The sequence below is a fragment of the Pristiophorus japonicus genome, unplaced genomic scaffold, assembly GCF_044704955.1.
Source record: "Pristiophorus japonicus isolate sPriJap1 unplaced genomic scaffold, sPriJap1.hap1 HAP1_SCAFFOLD_416, whole genome shotgun sequence".
In the NCBI taxonomy this organism is placed as follows: Eukaryota; Metazoa; Chordata; class Chondrichthyes; family Pristiophoridae; genus Pristiophorus; species Pristiophorus japonicus.
In genome coordinates, this window is record NW_027254047.1 from 249,431 (window position 1) to 271,507 (window position 22,077).

The 22,077-nt window shown below is 47.2% G+C and overlaps 3 protein-coding genes across 3 annotated transcripts in view; 1 reads left to right on the forward strand and 2 right to left on the reverse strand.

Moving 5' to 3' along the window:
- Positions 1–19,924, reverse strand: part of LOC139250702 (zinc finger protein 432-like) — a 151,130-nt gene extending 131,206 nt beyond the window's left edge. Inside the window, exon 1 of the mRNA XM_070873079.1 lies at positions 19,836–19,924. The gene's annotated coding sequence lies outside the window, so the exon portion shown is untranslated. The remainder of the gene's footprint in view (positions 1–19,835) is intronic.
- LOC139250703 (zinc finger protein 432-like) overlaps positions 1–19,925 on the reverse strand; it is a 32,346-nt gene extending 12,421 nt beyond the window's left edge. Inside the window, exon 1 of the mRNA XM_070873081.1 lies at positions 19,836–19,925. The gene's annotated coding sequence lies outside the window, so the exon portion shown is untranslated. The remainder of the gene's footprint in view (positions 1–19,835) is intronic.
- The window catches only part of LOC139250704 (zinc finger protein 432-like), a 384,699-nt gene that overhangs the window by 215,621 nt on the left and 147,001 nt on the right, over positions 1–22,077 (forward strand). The gene's annotated exons all lie outside the window — the stretch shown is intronic.

A 22,077-nucleotide genomic window follows, 5' to 3' on the forward strand; every position in this document is an offset into this window, starting at 1 on the left:
CATACAGGCCCAGTCGAATGAGGTGGCATTTGGGAATGCCAGAGCTGATAATGCAGCTAAGTCAGCAGCTCTGTCAAAAGGGGGGATGCAGGTGTCATTGTTCCCACTAAGGAAAAATAATTGCTCAGACCCGCCACCCACTATTAATGACGTGCTGGCCTTTCAGACACAGGCCAGTACGGAGGAGGTGGTGACCTGGACGAAGGATCAATGTTATAAAAATCCAGAAGGAATATGGGTTCACCACGACGGCCGTGTGGTGGCGCCCAGATCCTTACTTCCATGGATTGCCCGATGTGTGCATACATTCACACATGCAGGCAAAGGGGGATTGGCAGATTATATTTTGGCAACTTGGTATGCACCAGGTATTTCGGCAATTGCAAAACAAATCTGTGAAAATTGTGTTACCTGTCAGACAATGAATCCGGGTAAGACGGAAAAAGTAGAGTCTGCCTCCCACCCAAATCCAGTGGGGCCTTTTGTACATTTACAAATGGATTTTATTGAATTACCTATGTGTATGGGATTCAAGTATGTATTAGTTATTGTAGATGTGTTCTCTAGATGGATTGAAGCCTTTCCATGTAAAAAGGCCGATGCCACTACTATTGCTAAATGTTTGTTAAAAGAAATTGTACCGCGCTTCGGAATCCCTGCTAAGCTTTCTAGTGATAACGGGTCACATTTCACGGGAACTGTTATAAGAGAAATGTGCAAAGCTTTGCAGATTAATCAACGTTTTCATTGCAGTTATCATCCACAATCAGCTGGACTTGTTGAAAGATATAATGGAATGCTTAAAAATAAGGTGGCAAAACTATGCAATGACACTGGACTGAAATGGACAGAACTGCTGCCCTTAGCTTTGATGGTAATGCGATCTACAACCAACAGAACAACAGGCCTGTCACCGCATGAGATAGTTATGGGACGTCCCCAACGACTACCTTTTACAGCATCATTTACTGCAAAACAGATGGACATCCACAAAATGGAGGAAAATATGTTGAATTATTGTATTGCACTAACCAAATGTATTTCCAGCTTTCATTCACAGGTAAAGGAAACCCAAGTCAAGCCAGCAGAAGGGAAGTGTCATAACCTGGAGCCAGGGGAATTCGTTTACATCAAGATTTTTAAAAGAAAAAGCAGTTTACAGCCAAGATTCGAAGGACCATACCAGGTCTTGCTGGCGACCAATACTGCAATCAAGGTAAAGGAAAGACCAACATGGATCCACGCATCCCATTGCAAACGGGCACCCGACCAGGAGGAAGGGAAGAAGGAACCAGAGGAACAGAAAAAGGAAGACTGAATAAGGAACTGTATGGACTATGGTGCTGGGCTTGACAGGGATTTACTTTACATTATTGATTACACCAGGGGTACAGACACACCACCGAAGGGAATTGCACGTAAACGTATTTATGGCACTGAGTCATAAGTATGCTTAAGAAAGAAACTTGTCGAGTTGTTGGATATGTTCCCATGTATCTGTCCACTCCGAACGGGGTATTCCCCTGAGATCTGTCCCCTTTAATGAATCAGAAATGGTAGAATGGTTGACAGTGCCAAATAGGACAAACCTAACTAAGGGGCCAGAAACGAAGGAGCAAACAGAATGGAGGTCGGCAGGGTATAAACTTACAGCCTTCCAGGGATGGTACCAGCCCAATTATGATAATAACCATCAGCCTCCTTTCCTAAGCATTACTCCCAGAATAGAAAATCCCGAAGGTATAATATGCCTAGTGAGTAATGAGACTAAAGGACCAGAAATGGGACGCAGCAAGTGTTCCCAAATGATTAAATGGCAAGCCACAACTAATCCCACTGAGAGAAAGATAGCAACCGTTGGCTGGACAACGGTCCATAACAAAGCCCCAGGTGAAGGGTGGGAAGGTGAGACCACTCGAGTAGGGACAGTGCGAAAGGACCAGGAGCTGACATCCTATAATTGCACCTACTTTATTTGTGGCCATAAAGCCTACCCATTGTTACCAGCCAACTGGACAGGGTCCTGTTACTTAGGATATGTGGTACCCCTTATCAGATCAGTAAAGACTCAAAGGGAGGCCTATGGAAGTCACAGATTTAAACGGGATTTGACGTGGCTAAACGGAATATTCAAGGTAATGGTGCTACCCTATGGTATAGCATCGACCGAATGGCAGTTACGGGAACTGGCTAACTTAGTCGAATCAGTAGCCAACGCAACTTCCCAAGCCTTTGAAGGGATAAATGACGAAATGGTAGCTAGTCGAACAGTGGCTCTCCAAAATCGTATGGCCTTAGATTATCTCCTAGCCAAGGAAAGAGGGACATGCGCATTAATAGGTGGAGAATGCTGTACATATATCCCAGATAAATCAGAAGATATCGGCAGTCTAGCTGAAAACATCAGGAAAAAGGTAATAGAGTATAAACAGACAGTTGGTCAGGACGGTATCACCTTGTGGAGTTGGGTATCGGGATGGTTGGGATCCCGAGGGAGATCTGTGGTACAGGGTTTGATCATATCCCTGCTGATAGTCTTCGCCCTCTATCTATTATTTGTCGTCATTAAGTGTTGCTGTGCCAGGGTGGGAGAAACTATGTTACCTACCGAGACAACGGCGAGAGTTATGGTAGCAACAACTGCTGAAGGCTCTTGTGTGGAAATGGAAATGGAGAGACTGGACAAGATCAGAATGGATTGAGTTGTCCTTGTGAAGGACAAAATGGAGGAATGTGGAAATGTATTTTTATCTAAGCTGATACCATACGGTATTTGTGTGCCCCTTGCAATATATATCAAAATGGAGTCCTGGTCTTTCCAGAACTTTCTGCTTTTTAGCAGTCAGCTTGCATAAACAGCTAAACTTGGTTTGAGATGGCTGATGGCCATCAGACAGCTAGGAGACAAGTCATGCTGAGACAAGTACCCCCCCCCCATGGTGCTCTCCTATTGTCTACACGACACCAGTTCCATGTCACCCCACCTTTCCTATGTACTCCATTCCACCAGCCACTATCTCTTGTAGAGACCTCATCCTTTTGATGTAAACGATAAACTGACCAGGAAATTGAACAATCCTGATTCATGGAGTAATGGCCAGCTGGCCAACTGATAACCCTGACAAAAGGAAATATCTGTAAACCATGTCAGGACCAGGATATAGTAATTAACTCTTTATCTGTATTCACTGACTGTGAGACAGAGCAATACACAGGGAGAGGCCAGAACTTGGGTTTTACTGTATAAATATCTTGTGAAGCTGTACCATTTCGGAGGTGTTCACTTAGCCCTTGACTGAGATGTAACCTGCCCCTTGCTAGCAAGCGAATTAAAGAAACTTCTACCGGAGCTGTAAGTGTCGGAGTCATTCTTTTCGGAGGTCGAGATTTCGACACTCCCCAACTTCTGTCTGAGACTGAACCAGACTGTTCGCAATCTTGTTGTGATACTTAACCCTGAAATAAGTTTTTGACCACTTATCCACAGCATAACTAAGATTGCCTATTTCCACCTCTGTAACATCGCCCGTCTCTGCTCTTGCCTCAGCTCATCCACTGCTGAAGCCCTCATCCATGTCTTTGTTACTTCTGGTCTTGACAATTCCAAAGCACTCCTCCCACATTCTACCCGACATAAGCTGGAGTTGATCCAAAACTCGGCTGCCCATGTCCTAACTCGCACCAAATCCTGCTCACCTATCACCCCTCTGCTCGCTGACCTGCACTAGCTTCTGTTGAGCAACACCTTGATTTCAAAATTCTAATACTTATTTTCAAATCCCTCCATGGCCTCGCCCTTCCCTAGCTCTGTAAACTCCTCCAGCCCCACATCTGCTCCCCCCACCCCCCGGTCTTCCTGAGCATCCCTGATTATAATTGTTCAAACACTGGTGGCTTTGTTGGCTGTGCCTTCTGTTGCCCAGGCCCCAAGTTCTGGAATGCCCAGCTTAAACCTTCCTGTCTAACCTGTGCTGTACCTGCCCTGGCAGTTTTTGATGGGATCGTGTGTAGCAAGCTTTTCTCTGTATCTAGTGGACATAGTCTCAGAAAAAGGGGCCGTCCATTTAAAACAGAGAATTGGAGGAATTTCTTCTCTCAGAGAGTTGTAAATCTGTGAATTCTCTGTCCCAGAGAGTTGTGGAGTCTGGGTCATTGAATATATTTAAGGCGGAGATAGACAGATATTTTAGCGATAAGTGAGTAAAAGGTTCTGGGGAGCAGGCAGGAAAGTGGAGCTGAGACTATGATCAGACCAGCCATGATCTCATTGACCGGGACGGGGCTTCCTGACGTCACAATGCTTTCCATTGTCCCTCTGCAGGGCAGGGAGCATGCGCGGCGGCCATCTTACTGCAGGGAGGCCATCAGGTGCAGGATGGGGACCAGTGACATGAATACATGAGAACATCAGAAATAGGACATGAGTCGGCATTTGGTCCCTCGAGCCTGCCACCATTCAATAAGATGATGGCTGCAGCATCTGGGGTGTTTCTCCTTGGAGCAGTGAAGGTGCAGGGCAGGTTTAATAGAGGTGCTCACATTCAGGAAGCTTTAGATTGAGTCAGGGAACAGAGTGGTTCTCCTCACACAATCAGAGAATGGTTACAGCACGGAAGGCCATTCGGCCCGTCGAGACCCTGCTGGCTCCCAGCTCATCCCACTGCCCCCCACCCCCCACCCCGGCCCTGCAAATGTTTTCTTTCAGAAACTTATCCAACTCTCTTTTGAAAGCTGTTATTGAGTCTTCCTCCACTACCCTTTCAGGCCGTGCATTCCAGATCCTAACCATGTGGTGTATTTAGATTTCCAAAAGGCATTCGATAAGGTGCCACACAAAAGGTTACTGCAGAAGATAGAGGTACGCGGAGTCAGAGGAAATGTATTAGAATGGATAGAGAATTGGCTGGCGAACAGAAAGCAGAGAGTCGGGATAAATGGGTCCTTTTCGGGTTGGAAATCGGTGGTTAGTGGTGTGCCACAGGGATCGGTGCTGGGACCACAACTGTTTACAATATACATAGATGACCTGGAAGAGGGGACAGAGTGTAGTGTAACAAAATTTGCAGATGACACAAAGATTAGTGGGAAAGCGGGTTGTGTAGAGGACACAGAGAGGGTGCAAAGAGATTTGGACAGGTTAAGCGAATGGGCGAAGGTTTGGCAGATGGAACACAATGTCGGAAAGTGTGAGGTCATCCACCTTGGGGAAAAAAAAACAGTAAAAGGGAATATTATTTGAATGGGGAGAAATTACAACATGCTGAGATGCAGAGGGACCTGGGGTTCCTTGTGCGTGAATCCTAAAAAGTTAGTTTGCAGGTGCAGCAGGTAATCAGGAAGGCGAATGGAATGTTGGTCTTCATTGCGAGAGGGATGGAGTACAAAAGCAGGGAGGTCCTGCTGCAACTGTACAGGGTATTGGTAAGGCCGCACCTGGAGTACTGCGTGCAGTTTTGGTCACCTTACTTAAGGAAGGATATACTGGCTTTGGAGGGGGTACAGAGACGATTCACTAGGCTGATTCCGGAGATGAGGGGGTTACCTTATGATGATAGATTGAGTAGACTGGGTCTTTACTCGTTGGAGTTCAGAAGGATGAGGGGTGATCTTATAGAAACATTTAAAATAATGAAAGGGATAGACAAGATAGAGGCAGAGAGGTTGTTTCCACTGGTAGGGGAGGCTAGAACTCGGGGGCACAGCCTCAAAATACGGGGGAGCCAATTTAAAACCGAGTTGAGAAGGAATTTCTTCTCCCAGAGGGTTGTGAATCTGTGGAATTCTCTGCCCAAGGAAGCAGTTGAGGTAAGCTCATTGAATGTATTCAAGTCACAGATAGATTTTTAACCAATAAGGGAATTAAGGGTTACGGGGAGCGGGCGGGTAAGTGGAGCTGAGTCCACGGCCAGATCAGCCATGATCTTATTGAATGGCGGAGCAGGCTCGAGGGGTGAGATGGCCTACTCCTGTCCCTAATTCTGATGTTCTTATGACCCAGGAGGTAGTGATGGAGGAGCCTCAGCCCTTGCAATTGTCCAACAGGTACGAGATTCTTGTTCCTTGTTTGGACGAGGGCAGGGGCTGCAGGGAGGATGAGCAAACTGACCACAGTGCCGTGGTACAGGAGGCCATTCAAGTGGGGGGACTAAAAATAAATGTTGTAGTGGTAGGAAAGAGTATAGTTAGGGGGATAGATACTGTTCTCTGCAGCCGAGAGCGTGAGTCCTGAAGGCTGTGTTGCCTGTGTGGCTCAAAGACTGGTGTGGGAGAAATGGGTTTCGGTTCATGGGGCACTGGCACCAGTACTGGGGGTGGAGGGGGGGGTTCAGGTGAGCAGAAATTTAAAAAAGGCAAAGAGCATGGAGAAGGCAATAGAGCAGGGTAGCGGTGGGGGAAATGATAACCAGATTGTGACTGGAAGGGACAGAATGTATAAAATAAGAGTGCATCAGAAAGTAGGGTCAAAGCAGGGAAAAATGGTAAAAAGACAAAATTAAAAGCTCTTTATCTGTATGCACATAATATTCGTAACAAGATAGATGAGTTGACGGCACAAATAGATACAAATGGGTATGATCTGATAGCCATTACAGAAACGTGGTTGCAAGGTGACCAAGGCTGGGAACTGAATATTCAGGGGTATTAAACAATTCAGAAGGATAGACAGAAAGGAAAAGGTGAGGTAGCTCTGTTAATAAAGGATGAGATCAGTGCAGTAGTGAGAAATGATATTGGCTCAGAAGATCAAGATGTAGAATCAGTTTGAGTGGAGATAAGAAATAATAAGGGGAAGAAGTCACTGGTGGGCGTAGTCCATAGGCCCCCTAACAGTAACTACACTGTTGGACGGTGTATAAATCAAGAAATAATGGAGGCTTGTAAGAAAGGTACGGCAATAATCATGAGCGACTTTAATCTTCATGTTGATTAGACAAATCAAATTGGCCAAGGTAGACTTGAGGAAGAGTTTATAAGAGTGTATCCGGGATGGTTTCCTTGAACAGTAAGTTGAAGAAACCAATCAGGGAGCAGGCTATCTTAGATCTGGTACTGTGTAATGAGACAAGATTAATAAATTATCTCATAGTAAAGGATCCTCTCAGAAAAAGTGATCATAACATGGTTGAATTTCAAATTCAGTTGGAGGGCGAGAAAGTCAGACCTCAAACCAGTGCCCTGATTCTAAATAAAGGCGACTACAAAGGTATGAAAGCAGAACTGGGGATGTTCGCTGATGACTGCACAGTATTCAGTTCCATTCGAAACTCCTCAGATAATGGAGCAGTCCATGCCCGCTTGCAGCAAGACCTGGACAACATTCAGACTTGGGCTGATAAGTGGCAAGTAACATTCGTGCCACACGAGTGCCTGACAATGACTATATCCAACAAGTGAGAGTCTAACCACCGTCCCTTAACATTCAATGGCATTACCATCGCCGAATCCCCTACCATCAACATCCTGGGGGTCACCATTGACCAGAAACTTAACTGGACCAGCCACATAAATACTGTGGCAACAAGAGCAGGTCAGAGGCTGGGTATTCTGCGGCAAGTGTGTCATCTCCTGACTCCCCAAAGCCTTTCCACCATCTACAAGACACAAGCCAGGAGTGTGATGGAATACTCTCCACTTGCCTGGATGAGTGCAGCTCCAACACTCAAGAAGCTTGACACAATCCAGGACAAAGCAGCCCACTTGATTGGCACCCCATCCACCACCTTAAACACCCACTCCCTCCACCACTGGTGTACCGTGGCTGCAGTGTGTACCATCTACAAGATGCACTGCAGCAACTCGCCAAGGCTTCTTCGGCAGCACCTCCCAAACCCGCGACCTCTAACATCGAGAAGGACAAGGGCAGCAAGCGCATGGGAACACCATTACCTCCATGTTCCCCTCCAAGTCATACACCATCCTGACTTGAAAGCATATTGCCATTCCTTCATCGTCGAGAGGTCAAATTCCTGGAACTCCCTCCCTAACAGCACTGTGGCACTACCATCACCACACGGACTGCAGCAGTTCAAAAAGGTGGCTTACCACTATCTTCTCAAGGGCAATTAGGGATGGGCAATAAATGCTGGCCTTGCCAGCAACGCCTACACCCTGTGAACATATTAAAAAAAAAGTTGGCTTAAGTCAACTGGGAAAATACACTGTCCCATCAAACACTCACAGGGCAGGCATAGCATAGGATAGATAAGAGCAAGGCTCCTTTTACACACCCTGATCAAACACTCTCAGGGCAGGTATAGCACGGGTCAGATATAGAGTAAAGCCCTGTCTACACTCTCCCACCAGGGCAGGTACAACACGGATTTGATAGAGTAAACCTCCCTCGACACTGTCCCATCAGACACTTCCAGGACAGGTACAGTACTGGTTAGATACAGAGTAAATCTCCTTCTACACAGTTCCATCAAACACTCTCAGGGCAGGTACAGCCTGGATTAGATATAGAGGAAAGCTCCCTTTGCACTGTTCCATCAAACACTCCCAAGTCAGGTATAGAACATAATAAATAGGAGCAGGAGTAAGCCATTTGGCCCCTCGAGCCTGCTCTGCCATTCAATAAGATCATGGCTGATCTGATCCTGGCCTCAACTCCACTTCCCCGCCCGCTCCCCATAACCCTTGACTCCCTAATCATTTAAAAATCTCTCTATCCCCACCTTAAATACATTCAATGATCCAGCCTCCACAGCTCTCGGAGGTAGAGAATCCCAAAGATTCACGTCCCTCAGTTAAGAAGTTCCTCCTCATTTCAGTTTTAAATGAGTGACCCCTTATTCTGAAACTATGCCCCCTAGTTCGAGATTACCCCACGAGGGGAAACATCCTCTCTGTATCTACCCTGTCAAACCCCCTCAGTATCTTATACGTTTCAATAAGATCACCTCTAAGTCTTCTAAACTCCAATGAGTATAGGCCCCACCTGCTTTACCTTTCTTCTTATGACAACCCCTTTATCTCAGTAATCAACCTCGGGAACCTTCTCTGAACTGTTTCCAGTGCAAGTTTACCCTCCTTAAATAAGGAGACCAAAACTATACGCAGTACTCCAGGTGTGGTCTCACCAACGCCCTGTACAATTGCAGAAGGACTTTCTCACTTTTATACTCCATCCCCCTTGCAATAAAGGATAACATTCCATTTGCGTTCCTAATTAATTGCAGTAACTGCATGCTAACTTTTTGTGTTTAATGTACAAGGACCCCCAGATCCCTCTGTACGATCGCATTTTGTAATCTCTCCCCATTTAAATAATAATTTGCTGTTTTATTTTTCCTACCAAAGTGGATAACCACACATTTTCCCACATTATACTCCATCTGCCAAAGTTTTGCCCACTCACTGAGCCTCTCTATATCTCTTTGTAGATTCTTTGCGTCCTCCTCACAACTTGCTAAGTTAGCACAGGTTAGATACAAAGTAAATCTCCGTCTACATTATCCATCAAACACTCGCAGAGCAGGCACAACATGGGTTAGGTACCGATTAAAGCTCCCTCTAACTGTCTCCTCAAACACTGCTCGAGCAGGTACAGCAAAGGTTAGACACAGAGTACAGCTCCGTCTGCACTGTCCCATCCAAAACTCCCAGGGCAGGTATAGCACGGGCCAGATACAAAGTAAAGCTCCCTCTACACTGCCGCATCAAACACTCTCAGGGCACGTACAGCAAAATAAGATACAGAATAAATCTCCCTCCAGACAGAATAAATCAAAAACTCTAAGGGCCAATATAGCACGGGTCAAATACAGAGTTTAGTTCCCTCTGCACTACCCCATCAAACACTCCCAGAGCAGTTACAGCACGGGTCAGAAACAGATTAAAGCTCCGTCTACACTGTCCCATCAAACACTCCCAGGACAGGTACAGCATGGATTAGATACAGGGTAAACCGCCCTCTACACTGTCCCATCAGACACAACTAAGGCAGGTAGAGTATGGGTTAGATATAGAGGAAAGCTTCCCCTACACCAACCCATCAAAGCTCACAGGGCAGGTAGAGCATGGGTTAGATACATAGCAAAGCTCCCTCTGAAGTATCCCATCAATCACTCACAAGACAGGTACAGCACGGGTTATGTGGAGAGTAAAGCTCTCTCTACATTCTGGGAAATAACAACAGGGAAGTCTTGCTACAGCTATACAAGGTTTTGGTAAGGACACACCTGGAATACTGTGTGCAGTTTTGGTTTCTATATTTATGAAAGGATATACTTGCTTTGGAGGCAATTCAGAGAAGGTTCACAAGGTTGATTCCGGGGCTGAGGGGGTTGAGGGGGTTGACTTATGAGGAAAGGTTGAGTAGGTTGGGCCTCTACTCACTGGAATTCAGAAGAATGAGGAGTGATCTTATCGAAACGCATAACATTATGAGGAGGCTCGACAAGGTGAATGCAGAGAGGATGTTTCCACTGATGGGGGAGACTAGAACTAGAGGGCATGATTTTAGAATAAGGGGCCGCCCATTTAAAACAGAGATGAGGAGACATTTCTTCTCTCGCAGGGTTGTAAATCTGTGGAATTCTCTGCCTCTGAGAGCTGTAGAAGCTGGGTCATTGAATAAATTCAAGACAGAAATAGACAGTTTCTTAAACGATAAGGGGATAAGGGGTTATGGGGAGCGGGCGGGAAAGTGGAGCTGAGTCCATGATCTTATTGTGTGGCGGAGCAGGCTCGAGGGGCCGTATGGCCTACTCCTGTTTCTTATGTTCTTCTGTAAACTGTCTAACGAAACACTCTCAGGGCAGGTGCAGCACAGGTTAGATACAGAGTAAACCTCCACCTACACTGTCCTGTCAAAAACTCCTGGGGCAGGTACAGCGCGGGTTAGATACAGGGCAAATCTCCTGCTACACTGTCCCATCAAACACTCCAAGGGCAGGTATGGAACATAAGAAATAGAAGCAGGAGTAGACCATTTGGCTCCTCGAGGCTGCTCCGCCATTCAACAAGATCATGCCTGATCAGATCCAGGCCTCAACTCCAGTTCACTGCCCATTCCCCATAATCACTGACTCCCTTATCGTTCTCCACCTTAAATACATTCAATGACCCAGCCCCCACAGCTCTCTGAGGGAGAGAATTCCAGAGATTCACAACCCTCAGAGAAGAAATTCCTCCTCATTTCCGTTTTAAATGGGCGACCCCTTATTCTGAAACTATGCCCTCTAGTTCTAGATTCCCCCATGAAGGGAAACATCCTCTTTGTATCTACCCTGTCAAGCCCCCTCAGAATCTTATACGTTTCAATAAGTCTTCTAAACTCCAATGAGTTCAGGCCCAATCTGCTCAACCTTTCTCATTATGAAAATCCCTTCATCTCAGTAATCAACCTCGGGAACCTTTTCTGAACTGCCTCCAGTGCAAGTATATCCTTCCTGTAATAAGGAGACCAAAACTGTACGCAGTACTCCAGGTGTGGTCTTACCAACAACCTGTACTGTTGCAGCAGGACTTCCCCACTTTTATACTCCATCCCCCCTGCAATAAAGCCAGCATTCCATTGCCTTCCAGATTAATTGCAGTAACTGCATGCTAACTTTTTGTGTTTAATGTACAAGGTCTCCCAGATCCCACTGTACCACCGCATTTTGTAATCTCACAATTTAAATAATAATTTGCTTTATTATTCTCTGACCAAAGTGGATAACCTCACATTTTCCCGCATTATACTCCATCTGCCAAAGTTTTGCCCACTCACTTAGACTCTCTATATCCCTTTGTAGATTCCTTGCGTCTCCCTCACAAGTTGCTAGGTTAGCACAAGTTGCTAGGTTAGCACAGGTTAGATACACAGTAAATCTCCATCTACATTATCCCATCAAACACTCCCAGGGCAGGTACAGTACAGGTCAGATACAGAGTAAAGCTTCCTCTGCACTGTCCCATCAGACAGTCCCAGGGCAGGTACAGCAAAATTGGATACAGAGTGAAGCTCCTTCTACACTGCCCATCAAACACTCCCAGAACAGGTACAGCACGGGTCAGAAACAGAGTAAACCTCCCTCTATATTGTCCCATCAGACACTCCCAGGGCAGGTACAGCACGGGTTAGGCAGAGAGTAAAGCTCTCTTTACACTGTCTGATCAAAAGCTCCAAGGGCAGGTATAGAACACAAGAAATAGGAGCAGGAGTAGGCCATTTGGCCCCCCGAGGCTGCTCCGCCATTCAATAAGATCATGGCTGATCGGATCCAGGCCTCAACTCCACTTCCCTGCCGGCTCCCCATTAACCTTGACTCCCTTATCTTTCAAAAATCTGTCCATCCCCACTTTAAATACATTCAATGACCCAGCCCCCACAGCTCTCGGAGGTACAAAATTTCAAATATTCACGTCCCTCCTGGAGAAATTCCTCCTCATTTCCATTTTAAATGAGCGACCCCTTATCCTGAAACTATGCCACCTAGTTCTAGATTCCCCCACGAAGGGAAACATGCTCTGTGCATTTATCCTGTCAAGCCCCCTCAAAATTGTATACGTTTCAATGAGATCACCTCTAAGTCTTCTAAACTCCAAGGAGTATAGGCCCAACCTGCTCAACCTTTCATCTTAGTAATCAACCTCGTGTACCTTCTCTGAACTGCCTCCAGTGCAAGAATATCCTTCCTTAAATAAGCAGACCAAAACTGTACATAGTACTCTAGGTGTGGTCTTACCAATGCTATATACAGTTGCAGCAGGACTTCCCTACTTTTATACTCCATCCCTCTTGCAATAAAGGCCAGCATTCCATTTGCCTTCCTAATTAATTGCAGTAACTGCATGCTAAATTTTTGTGTTTCATGTACAAGGACCCCCAGATCCATCTGTACACAACATTTTGTATTCGCTCCCCATTTAAATAATAATTTGCTTTTTTATTTCTCCTACCAAAGTGGACAAGCTCACATTTTCCCACACTATACTCCATCTGCCAAAGTTTTGCCCACTCACTTAGCCTATCTATATACCTTTGTAGATTATTGGCGTCCTCTTCACAACTTGCTAGGTTAGCACAGATTTGGTACACAGTAAATCTCCGTCTACATTATCCCATCAAACACTCCCAGGGCAGGTACAGTATGGGTTAGATTCAGAGAAAAGCTCCCACCACACTGTCCCATCAAATACTCCCAAGACAGTTACAGTATGGGTTAGATAGAGAGAAAAGCTTCCTCTAAACTGTCCCATCAAACTCTGCCAGATCAGGTACAACATGGGTTAGATACAGCGCAAAGCTCCCTTTACATTATCCCGTTAAAAACTCCCAGGGCAGATACAGCACAGGGTTAGATACAGAGTAAAACCCTCTCTATACTATCCCATCAAACAGTCCCGGGACATGTACAACACGGGTTAGATACAGAGTAAAGCTCCCTCTAAACTGTCCCATCAAACACTCCCAGGGCAGGTACAGCACAGGTTAGATACAGAGTAAACCTCCCTCTACGCTGTCCCATCAAACACTCCCAGGGCAGGTACTGCACGGGTTAGATACAGAGTAAAGCTCCGTATGCACTGTCCCATCAAACACTCCCAGGGCAGGTACAGCACAGGTTAGATACAGAGTAAACCTCCCTCTACGCTGTCCCATCAAACACTCCCAGGGCAGGTACAGCACGGGTTAGATACAGAGTAAAGCACCCTCTACCTTGTCCCAGCAAACAAACCCAGGGCAGGTACAGTACGGGTTAGATACAGGGTAACTCTCCCTTACTACAACAGTGACTACAATCCAAAAGTACCTTATTGGCTGTAAAGCACTTTGAGAGGTCCGGTGGTCATGAAAGGCGCCAAATAAATTCAAGTCTTTCTCCCACTTCACTGTCCCATCAGACACTGCCAGCCCATAATGAGCAGGGCTCAGGGAGGTTGGTTGCTAGGCACTGCAGTGATGTCATAAAGCAAGGCCATTCAGCCCAGTGGGCCCTCTCCATGTCCCTTTAAAGGTGGAGAGCTGGGACATCCTGTCTCAACACACATCCCCCTGTTCATACTGAGAATCCCCGGGGGAGGCCCAAGGCCCAGAGTGTGGAACACAACCAAGGGGGAAAGAGGAGGAGAGCTGGTGCAGTGTGGGAGATGAGGGAGGAATCTGCTCATTCCCAGAGGCAGATCAGACAAAGTGCTTTAAGTGGTGGGTCCAGCAGTGAAACTGAAAACAAACCAAAGGGAATAAATAATGATCCAATCCAAGGGAACAAGCAACAGTCATTGGGCAGACATCACAACTGGCCCATAATTATTCAATGGGCGAGCATCGATTGCTTATTGTGGGGTTCCACACTTCAAACATCCATTGAGTGAAGAAGTGTTTCCTAACATCGCTCCTGAATGGCCTGGCTCGGATTTTAAGGTGATGTCCCCTCGTTCTAGACACCCCAAGCAGCAGAATAAATTTCTCTTGATGTACCCGAGCAATTGCTTTCAAAATGCCACTAAATTCCCACAGACAAGGTGGTGTATGGGTTAGATACAGAGTAAAGTTCCCTCTACTCTGCCGCAGAGCAAACTTCGGTGTCCGTCCCGATCGTGCTGAGCAGCTTATCAATTAAAATTCAGCAGCAGTACGATCTGCCACTGCAATGAAAACTTTCCACCCGCAGCTCCTGATCAGTTTCAGGTTAAACTGTCCCATCATGCACTCTCAGGGCAGGGACAGCACAAATTAGGTACACAGTAAATCTGTGTCAGAGAAAACTGTATCCCAGTGAGAGTCAGTGCCAGAGGAAACTGTACCCCAGTGAGAGTCAGTGCCAGAGGAAACTGTACCCCAGTGAGTCAGTGCCAGAGGAAACTGTACCCCAGTGAGTCAGTGACAGAGGAAACTGTACCCCAGTGAGTCAGTGCCAGAGGAAACTGTATCCCAGTGAGTCAGTGCGACAGGAAACTGTATCCCAGTGAGTCAGTGCGACAGGAAACTGTATCCCAGTGAGAGTCAGTGCCAGAGGAAACTGTATTCCAGTGAGAATCAGTGCCAGAGGAAACATGCAGCAGAGCCTGGTCTCCAGTCATCTTGAATCCCCTTGCCATTGGACCAAGATTGTGCTCTGCCAAGCCCATGTGGTAGCTAATGTCAAGGGCCACCTCACGTTAAAAGAATTCACGCTATTAGTAATACATAACAAACCTCTTCCTCTGCAGTTATCAATCTATTTCAATTCCCCATGCCTGCAGTCTCATTATATTACAATTCAAAATATCTTCAGTTATCAGCAACAAATTGCATTTATATCACGCCTTAAACGTAGTAAAATGTCCCAAGACACTTCACAGGGCTGTTAGCAAACAAAATTTGACACCCAGTCACGTAAGGAAATATGAGCACAGGTGACTGAAAGCTTGTTCAAAGGGTAGGTATTAAGGAGCATTTTAAAGGTGGAGAGGTTTTGGAAGGAATTCCAGAGCTTATGGACTTGGCAGCTGAAGGTACGGCCACCAATATTGGTGGGATGAAAATTGGGGCTGCTCAAGAGGCCAGAATTGGAGGAATGCAAAGATCTGAGGGTTGTCGCACTGGAGGAGGTTACAGCAATAGGGAGGGGCAAGGTCCTGGACGGATTTCAAAACAAGGATGACAATTTTGAAAGCGAGGCATTGATGGACCAGGAGCCAATGTAGTTCAACGAGCACAGGGGTGATGGATGAACGGAAATTGGTACAAGTTGGGATGAGAGGGCTGAGAAAGATTGAGTAGAATAGGCCTATATTCTCTGGAGTTTAGAAGAACGGAAGGTGATATCATTTAAACATATAAAATTCTTAGAGGAATTGACAAGGGCTGGATAATCATGAGTTAGGGGTCCTAGTATTAGGATAAGAGATCGGTCATTTAAGACTATGAGGAGGAGCTATTTCTTCACTCAGAGTTGTGAATTTTTAAAATCTATCGAAGAAAGATCTTACTGAATGGCGAAGCAGATGGGAGGGGCCGTATGGCCAACTCCTGCTGCTACGTCTTGTGTTCTTGAGTAAGGATACGGGCAGGAGTGTTGAAGAAACATAGAAATTTACAGCGCAGAAGAGGCCATTTCAGACCATCGTGTCCGAGCCGGCCAACAAAGAGCTGCACGGCCCTCGGTCAGCAGCCCTGAAGGTTACATAAAAATATGCATATAGATTGGCCGAACCAAACTGGAAGCAATATGGTGGAGGAGGATTTCCTGGAGTGCATAAGGGATGGTTTTCTCGACCAATACTTCGAGGAACCAAGAGGCCATCTTAGACTGGGTGTTGTGTAATGAGTGAGGATTAATTAGCAATCTCGTTGTGCAAGGCCCCTTGGGGAAGAGTGACCATAATATGGTAGAATTCTACATTAGGAGGGAGAATGAAACAGTTAATTCAGAGACCATGGTCCAGAACTTAAAGAGGGGTAACTTTGAAGGTATGAGGCGTGAATTGGCTAGGATAGATTGGTGAATGATACTTAAGGGGTTGACAGTGGATGGGCAATGGCAGACACTTAGAGACCGCATGGATGAACTACAACAATTGTACATCCCTGTCTGGCGTAAAAATAAAAAAGGGAAGGTGGCTCAACCGTGGCTATCAAGGGAAATCAGGGATAATATTAAAGCCAAGGAAGTGGCATACAAATTGGCCAGAAATAGCAGCGAACCCGGGGACTGGGAGAAATTTAGAACTCAGCAGAGGAGGACAAAGGGTTTGATTAGGGCAGGGAAAATAGAGTACGAGAGGAAGCTTGCAGGGAACATTAAGACGGACTGCAAAAGCTTCTATAGATATGTAAAGAGAAAAAGGTTAGCAAAAACAAACGTAGGTCCCCTGCAGTCAGAATCAGGGGAAGTCATAACGGGGAACAAAGAAATGGCAGACCAATTGAACAAGTACTTTGGTTCGGTATTCACTAAGGAGGACACAAACAACCATCCGGATATAAAAGGGGTCAGAGGGTCTAGTAAGAAGGAGGAACTGAGGGACATCCTTCTTAGTCAGGAAATTGTGTTGGGGAAATTGATGGGATTGAAAGCCGATAAATCCCCAGGGCTTGATGGACTGCATCCCAGAGTACTTAAGGAGGTGGCCTTGGAATTAGCGGATGCATTGACAGTCATTTTCCAATATTCCATAGATTCTGGATCAGTTCCTATGGAGCGGCGGGTAGCCAATGTAACCCCACTTTTTAAAAAAGGAGGGAAAGAGAAAACAGGGAATTATAGACCGGTCAGCCTAACACCAGTAGTGGGTAAAATGATGGAATCAATTGTTAAGGATGTCATAGCAGTGCATTTGGAAAGAGGTGACATGATAGGTCCAAGTCAGCATGGATTTGTGAAAGGGAAATCATGCTTGACAAATCTTCTGGAATTTTTTGAGGATGTTTCCAGTCGAGTGGGCAAGGGAGAATCAGTTGATGTGGTGTATTTGGACTTTCAGAAGGCTTTCGACAAGGTCCCACACAAGAGATTAATGTGCAAAGTTAAAGCACATGGGATTGGGAGTAGTGTACTGACGTTGATTGAGAACTGGTTGGCAGACAGGAAGCAAAGAGTAGGAGTAAATGGGTACTTTTCAGAATGGCAGGCAGTGACTAGTGGGGTACCGCAAGGTTCTGTGCTGGGGCCCCAGCTGTTTACATTGTACATTAATGATTTAGACAAGGGGATTAAATGTAGTATCTCCAAATTTGCGGATGACACTAAGTTGGGTGGCAGTGTGAGCTGCGAGGAGGATGCTATGAGGCTGCAGAGTGACTTGGATAGGTTAGGTGAGTGGGCAAATGCGTGGCAGATGAAGTATAATGTGGATAAATGTGAGGTTATCCACTTTGGTGGTAAAAACAGACAGACAGATTATTATCTGAATGGTGACAGATGAGAAAAAGGGGAGGTGCAACGAGACCTGGGTGTCATGGTACATCAGTCATTGAAGGTTGGCATGCAGGTACAGCAGGCGGTGAAGAAAGCAAATGGCATGTTGGCCTTCATAGCGAGGGATTTGAGTACAGGGGCAGGGAGGTGTTACTACAGTTGTACAGGGCCTGGGTGAGGCCACACCTGGTGTATTGTGTACAGTTTTGGTCTCCTAACTGGAGGAAGAACATTCTTGCTATTGAGGGAGTGCAGCGAAGGTTCACTCGACTGATTCCTGGGATGGCGGGACTGACATATCAAGAAAGACTGGATGAACTGGGCTTGTATTCACTGAGTTCAGAAGAATGAGAGGGGATCTCATAGAAACGTATAAAATTCTGACGGGTTTCGACAGGTTAGATGCAGGAAGAATGTTCCCAATGTTGGGGAAGTCCAGAACCAGGGGTCACAGTCTAAGGTTAAGGGGTAAGCCATTTAGGACCGAGATGAGGAGAAACTTCTTCACCCAGAGAGTTGTGAACCTGTGGAATTCTCTACCACAGAAAGTTGTTGAGGCCAAGTCACTAAATATATTCAAAAAGGAGTTAGATGTAGTCCTTACTACTAGGGGGATCAAGGGGTATGGTGAGAACGCAGGAATGGGGTACTGAAGTTGCATGTTCAGCCATGAACTCATTCAATAGCGGTGCAGGCTCGAAGGGCCGAATGGCCTACTCTTGCACCTATTTTCTATGTTTCTATGTAAACCTATGAACAATAGCGGAAAGGTAAATAGCACCCAGCCCAACCAGTCCGCCTCACACAACTGCGACACCCCTTGCACCGAAAAATTCCACACTCCACCCCAACCAGAGCCATGTGAAGTCATGGGAGAGGCAAAAACCCAGGCCAATTTAGGGAAAAAGAAATCTGGGAAAATTTCTCTCCTACCCATCCAGTCGATCGAAACTAGTCCAGATCACCCTCGCCATATTCAATTCCCTGCAGCACTTACCATTATATCTGCGCCGGCCAACAAGAGGTGATCTGGTCTATTCCCAATTACCAGCTCTCGGTCCGTAACCCTGCAGGTTACGGCACATTGTGCCCATCCAACCATCACTTAAAAGTGGTGAGGGTTTCTGTGTCCACCACTCTTCCAGGCAATGAGTTCCAGATGCCCACAACTCTCTGGGTAAAAAAGCCCCCCCCTCAAATCCCCATCAACTACCTTAAAACTAAGCCCCCTCAGTTTAAGCTTAAGTTTACGGAGAGTGTGAGTTGTGAGGACGATCAGAGACATGGATGTGGGTTTGAGCAGATGAGCTGAGGAAGGGGCAAAGACCAGCGATGTTATGGAGGTGGAAGTAAGCGGACTTGGTGACTGCGGGAATATGGGTTCGGAAGCTCATCTCGGGGTCAAGTACGACGCCAATCAATAAATTGCAACTCTCCATATCTGTGTTTCAGTACATTAGAATACTACACATCTCTAGTGATCAATGCTTCAATATTAGTAGTTATCAATATAAGTAGTTATCAATATATTTTCTTATAATTCTAAATGTTCATGAATGAATAATTGATTCTGTGGGGATAGGCCGTGCTGGTCTTTCAGATGGGTCTTGCACCGTGACCAGTGAATTGACGATGTGCTTCCGGTTCAATCTTTCCATTGGCTTTCTCACCAGATGGGAAATATTTGAACATTAAGATCTGATAGTGTCGGTGTGAGTTCAGCCCCACCTAATGTACAGAGACCGGTCCATCTGCTGGGCTGTGCCTCAAACTGGAGTCACCTCTTAGATCAAAGCCCTTTACTCTAAAACACACACAAGATTCACTGTGACTGTGTTTAGAGACAGAAACTGATCTCACTTCACATCCCATTGCACGGCCTCATGCTGGATAATTGTGCTCGGTGGTTAGTCTCCCCCGGTCTCATTTCCTGTCTTACCTTGTAACCTGTGTGTACTGTCTACAGGACCGGTGTGTATCTGAGTAAATGGCACTTTCTCTTACCTTTCTCCCCAGTCGATCTATTGAAGCGCTTTCAATCGGAAGAGCTCACTGGTTGGTACTCTCACAATCCTGTGCTGGTTCACCTGCTGTTGTTCCTCAGTCCACAATCCCTGTTTCCTTCCAGCTGTGGAACTTTCTCAATCACTCCGCCATTCACCGGGATCTAATTATCACAGGGCAGAAAATTAGAAGATTAATGTTGTGAAGTGGAATCTAGTGTAAAGTGTTTTTCCAAAAGTTTGAGAAAAGTATATGTCCAGTATTTCTGTTTGATTTTATCCTCTTCCTCAGATCTCTCCCGCCCGTCTGGACTTAGAGAAAATCACCAGAATTCTCCCCGGGTTACACACTGTCTGATCTCACTGGGTCCCCGGGTTACACACTGTCTGATCTCACTGGGCCCCCGGGTTACACACTGTCTGATCTCACTGGGCCCCGGGTTATACACTGTCTGATCTCACTGGGCCCCCGGGTTACACACTGTCTGATCTCACTGGGTCCCCGGGTTACACACTGTCTGATCTCACTGGGCCCCCGGGTTACACACTGTCTGATCTCACTGGGCCCCCGGGTTACACACTGTCTGATCTCACTGGGCCCCGGGTTATACACTGTCTGATCTCACTGGGCCCCCGGGTTACACACTGTCTGATCTCACTGGGTCCCCGGGTTACACACTGTCTGATCTCACTGGGCCCCCGGGTTACACACTGTCTGATCTCACTGGGCCCCGGGTTACACACTGTCTGATCTCACTGGGCCCCCGGGTTACACACTGTCTGATCTCACTGGGCCCCCGGGTTACACACTGTCTGATCTCACTGGGCCCCCAGGTTACACACTGTCTGATCTCACTGGGCCCCCGGGTTACACACTGTCTGATCTCACTGGGCCCCCGGGTTACACACTGTCTGATCTCACTGGGCTGTCGGGTTACACACTGTCTGATCTCACTGGGCCCCCGGGTTACACACTGTCTGATCTCACTGGGCCCCCGGTTACACACTGTCTGATCTCACTGGGCCCCCGGGTTACACACTGTCTGATCTCACTGGGCCCCCGGGTTACACAGTCTGATCTCACTGGGCCCCCGGGTTACACACTGTCTGATCTCACTGGGCCCCCGGGTTACACACTGTCTGATCTCACTGGGCCCCCGGGTTACACAGTCTGATCTCACTGGGCCCGCGGGTTACACACTGTCTGATCTCACTGGGCCCCCGGGTTACACACTGTCTGATCTCACTGGGCCCCCGGGTTACACACTGTCTGATCTCACTGGGCCCCCGGGTTACACACTGTTTGATCTCACTGGGCCCCCGGGTTACACACTGTCTGATCTCACTGGGCCCCCGGGTTACATACTGTCTGATCTCACTGGGCCCATCCCCGGGTTACACACTGTCTGATCTCACTGGGCCGTCGGGTTACACACTGTCTGATCTCACTGGGCCCCCGGTTACACACTGTCTGATCTCACTGGGCCCCCGGGTTACACACTGTCTGATCTCACTGGGCCCTAGGGTTACACACTGTCTGATCTCACTGGGTCCCTGGGACCGTGATGAGGAGCCGAGGGGAGGGGGCGAGGAGGAGGAGGAGGAGGAGGACGACGATTTCAGAGTCCCTCAGCTTTCCCCCCACCCCCACACCTGTCTCCTCCCTCCCCAGTCATTCTGGGGGTGTGCCTGTGTCAGTCTGTGTGCGCGTGTCCTTTCCTTCCCGGGACACTCTCCCTCAGCCCCCTCTCCCCGCCGGGACACTCTCCCTCAGCCCCATCTTCCCCCCGGGACACTCTCTCTCGGCCCCCCTCTGCCCCCTTGTCCGCTCAGCTCCGCTCACTTTCCGCCATCTTGTTTACCTTCACCAACGGCCGACCTCCAGGGATCCTGGACATGCGCAGTGCCGCCTCACAGCGTTGTCCGCCCCTGCAATTGGTTGATTTACCTGATTGACACGCGGCCCACCAATCGCGGCTCAGTATCTGCCATTTACCCCGCCCACTCCCACAGTCGGAGGCGGGCTCGCTCCTGGTCACGTGTCTGCGATTGGAACCCGCGCCGCCGCTCGCTCTGCGCCAGTGACGTCACCAATCCGGAGCGCGAGCTGTGTGACATCAGTAATCTAGCAAGGGGTGTGTGGCGTCAGAACCCCAGCAACGCAAGCTGTGTGACATCAGTAACCTGGCAACGCAGTCTCTGTGACGTCATGTAGCCTGGTGGGGAGGGCACCGACTCCACAG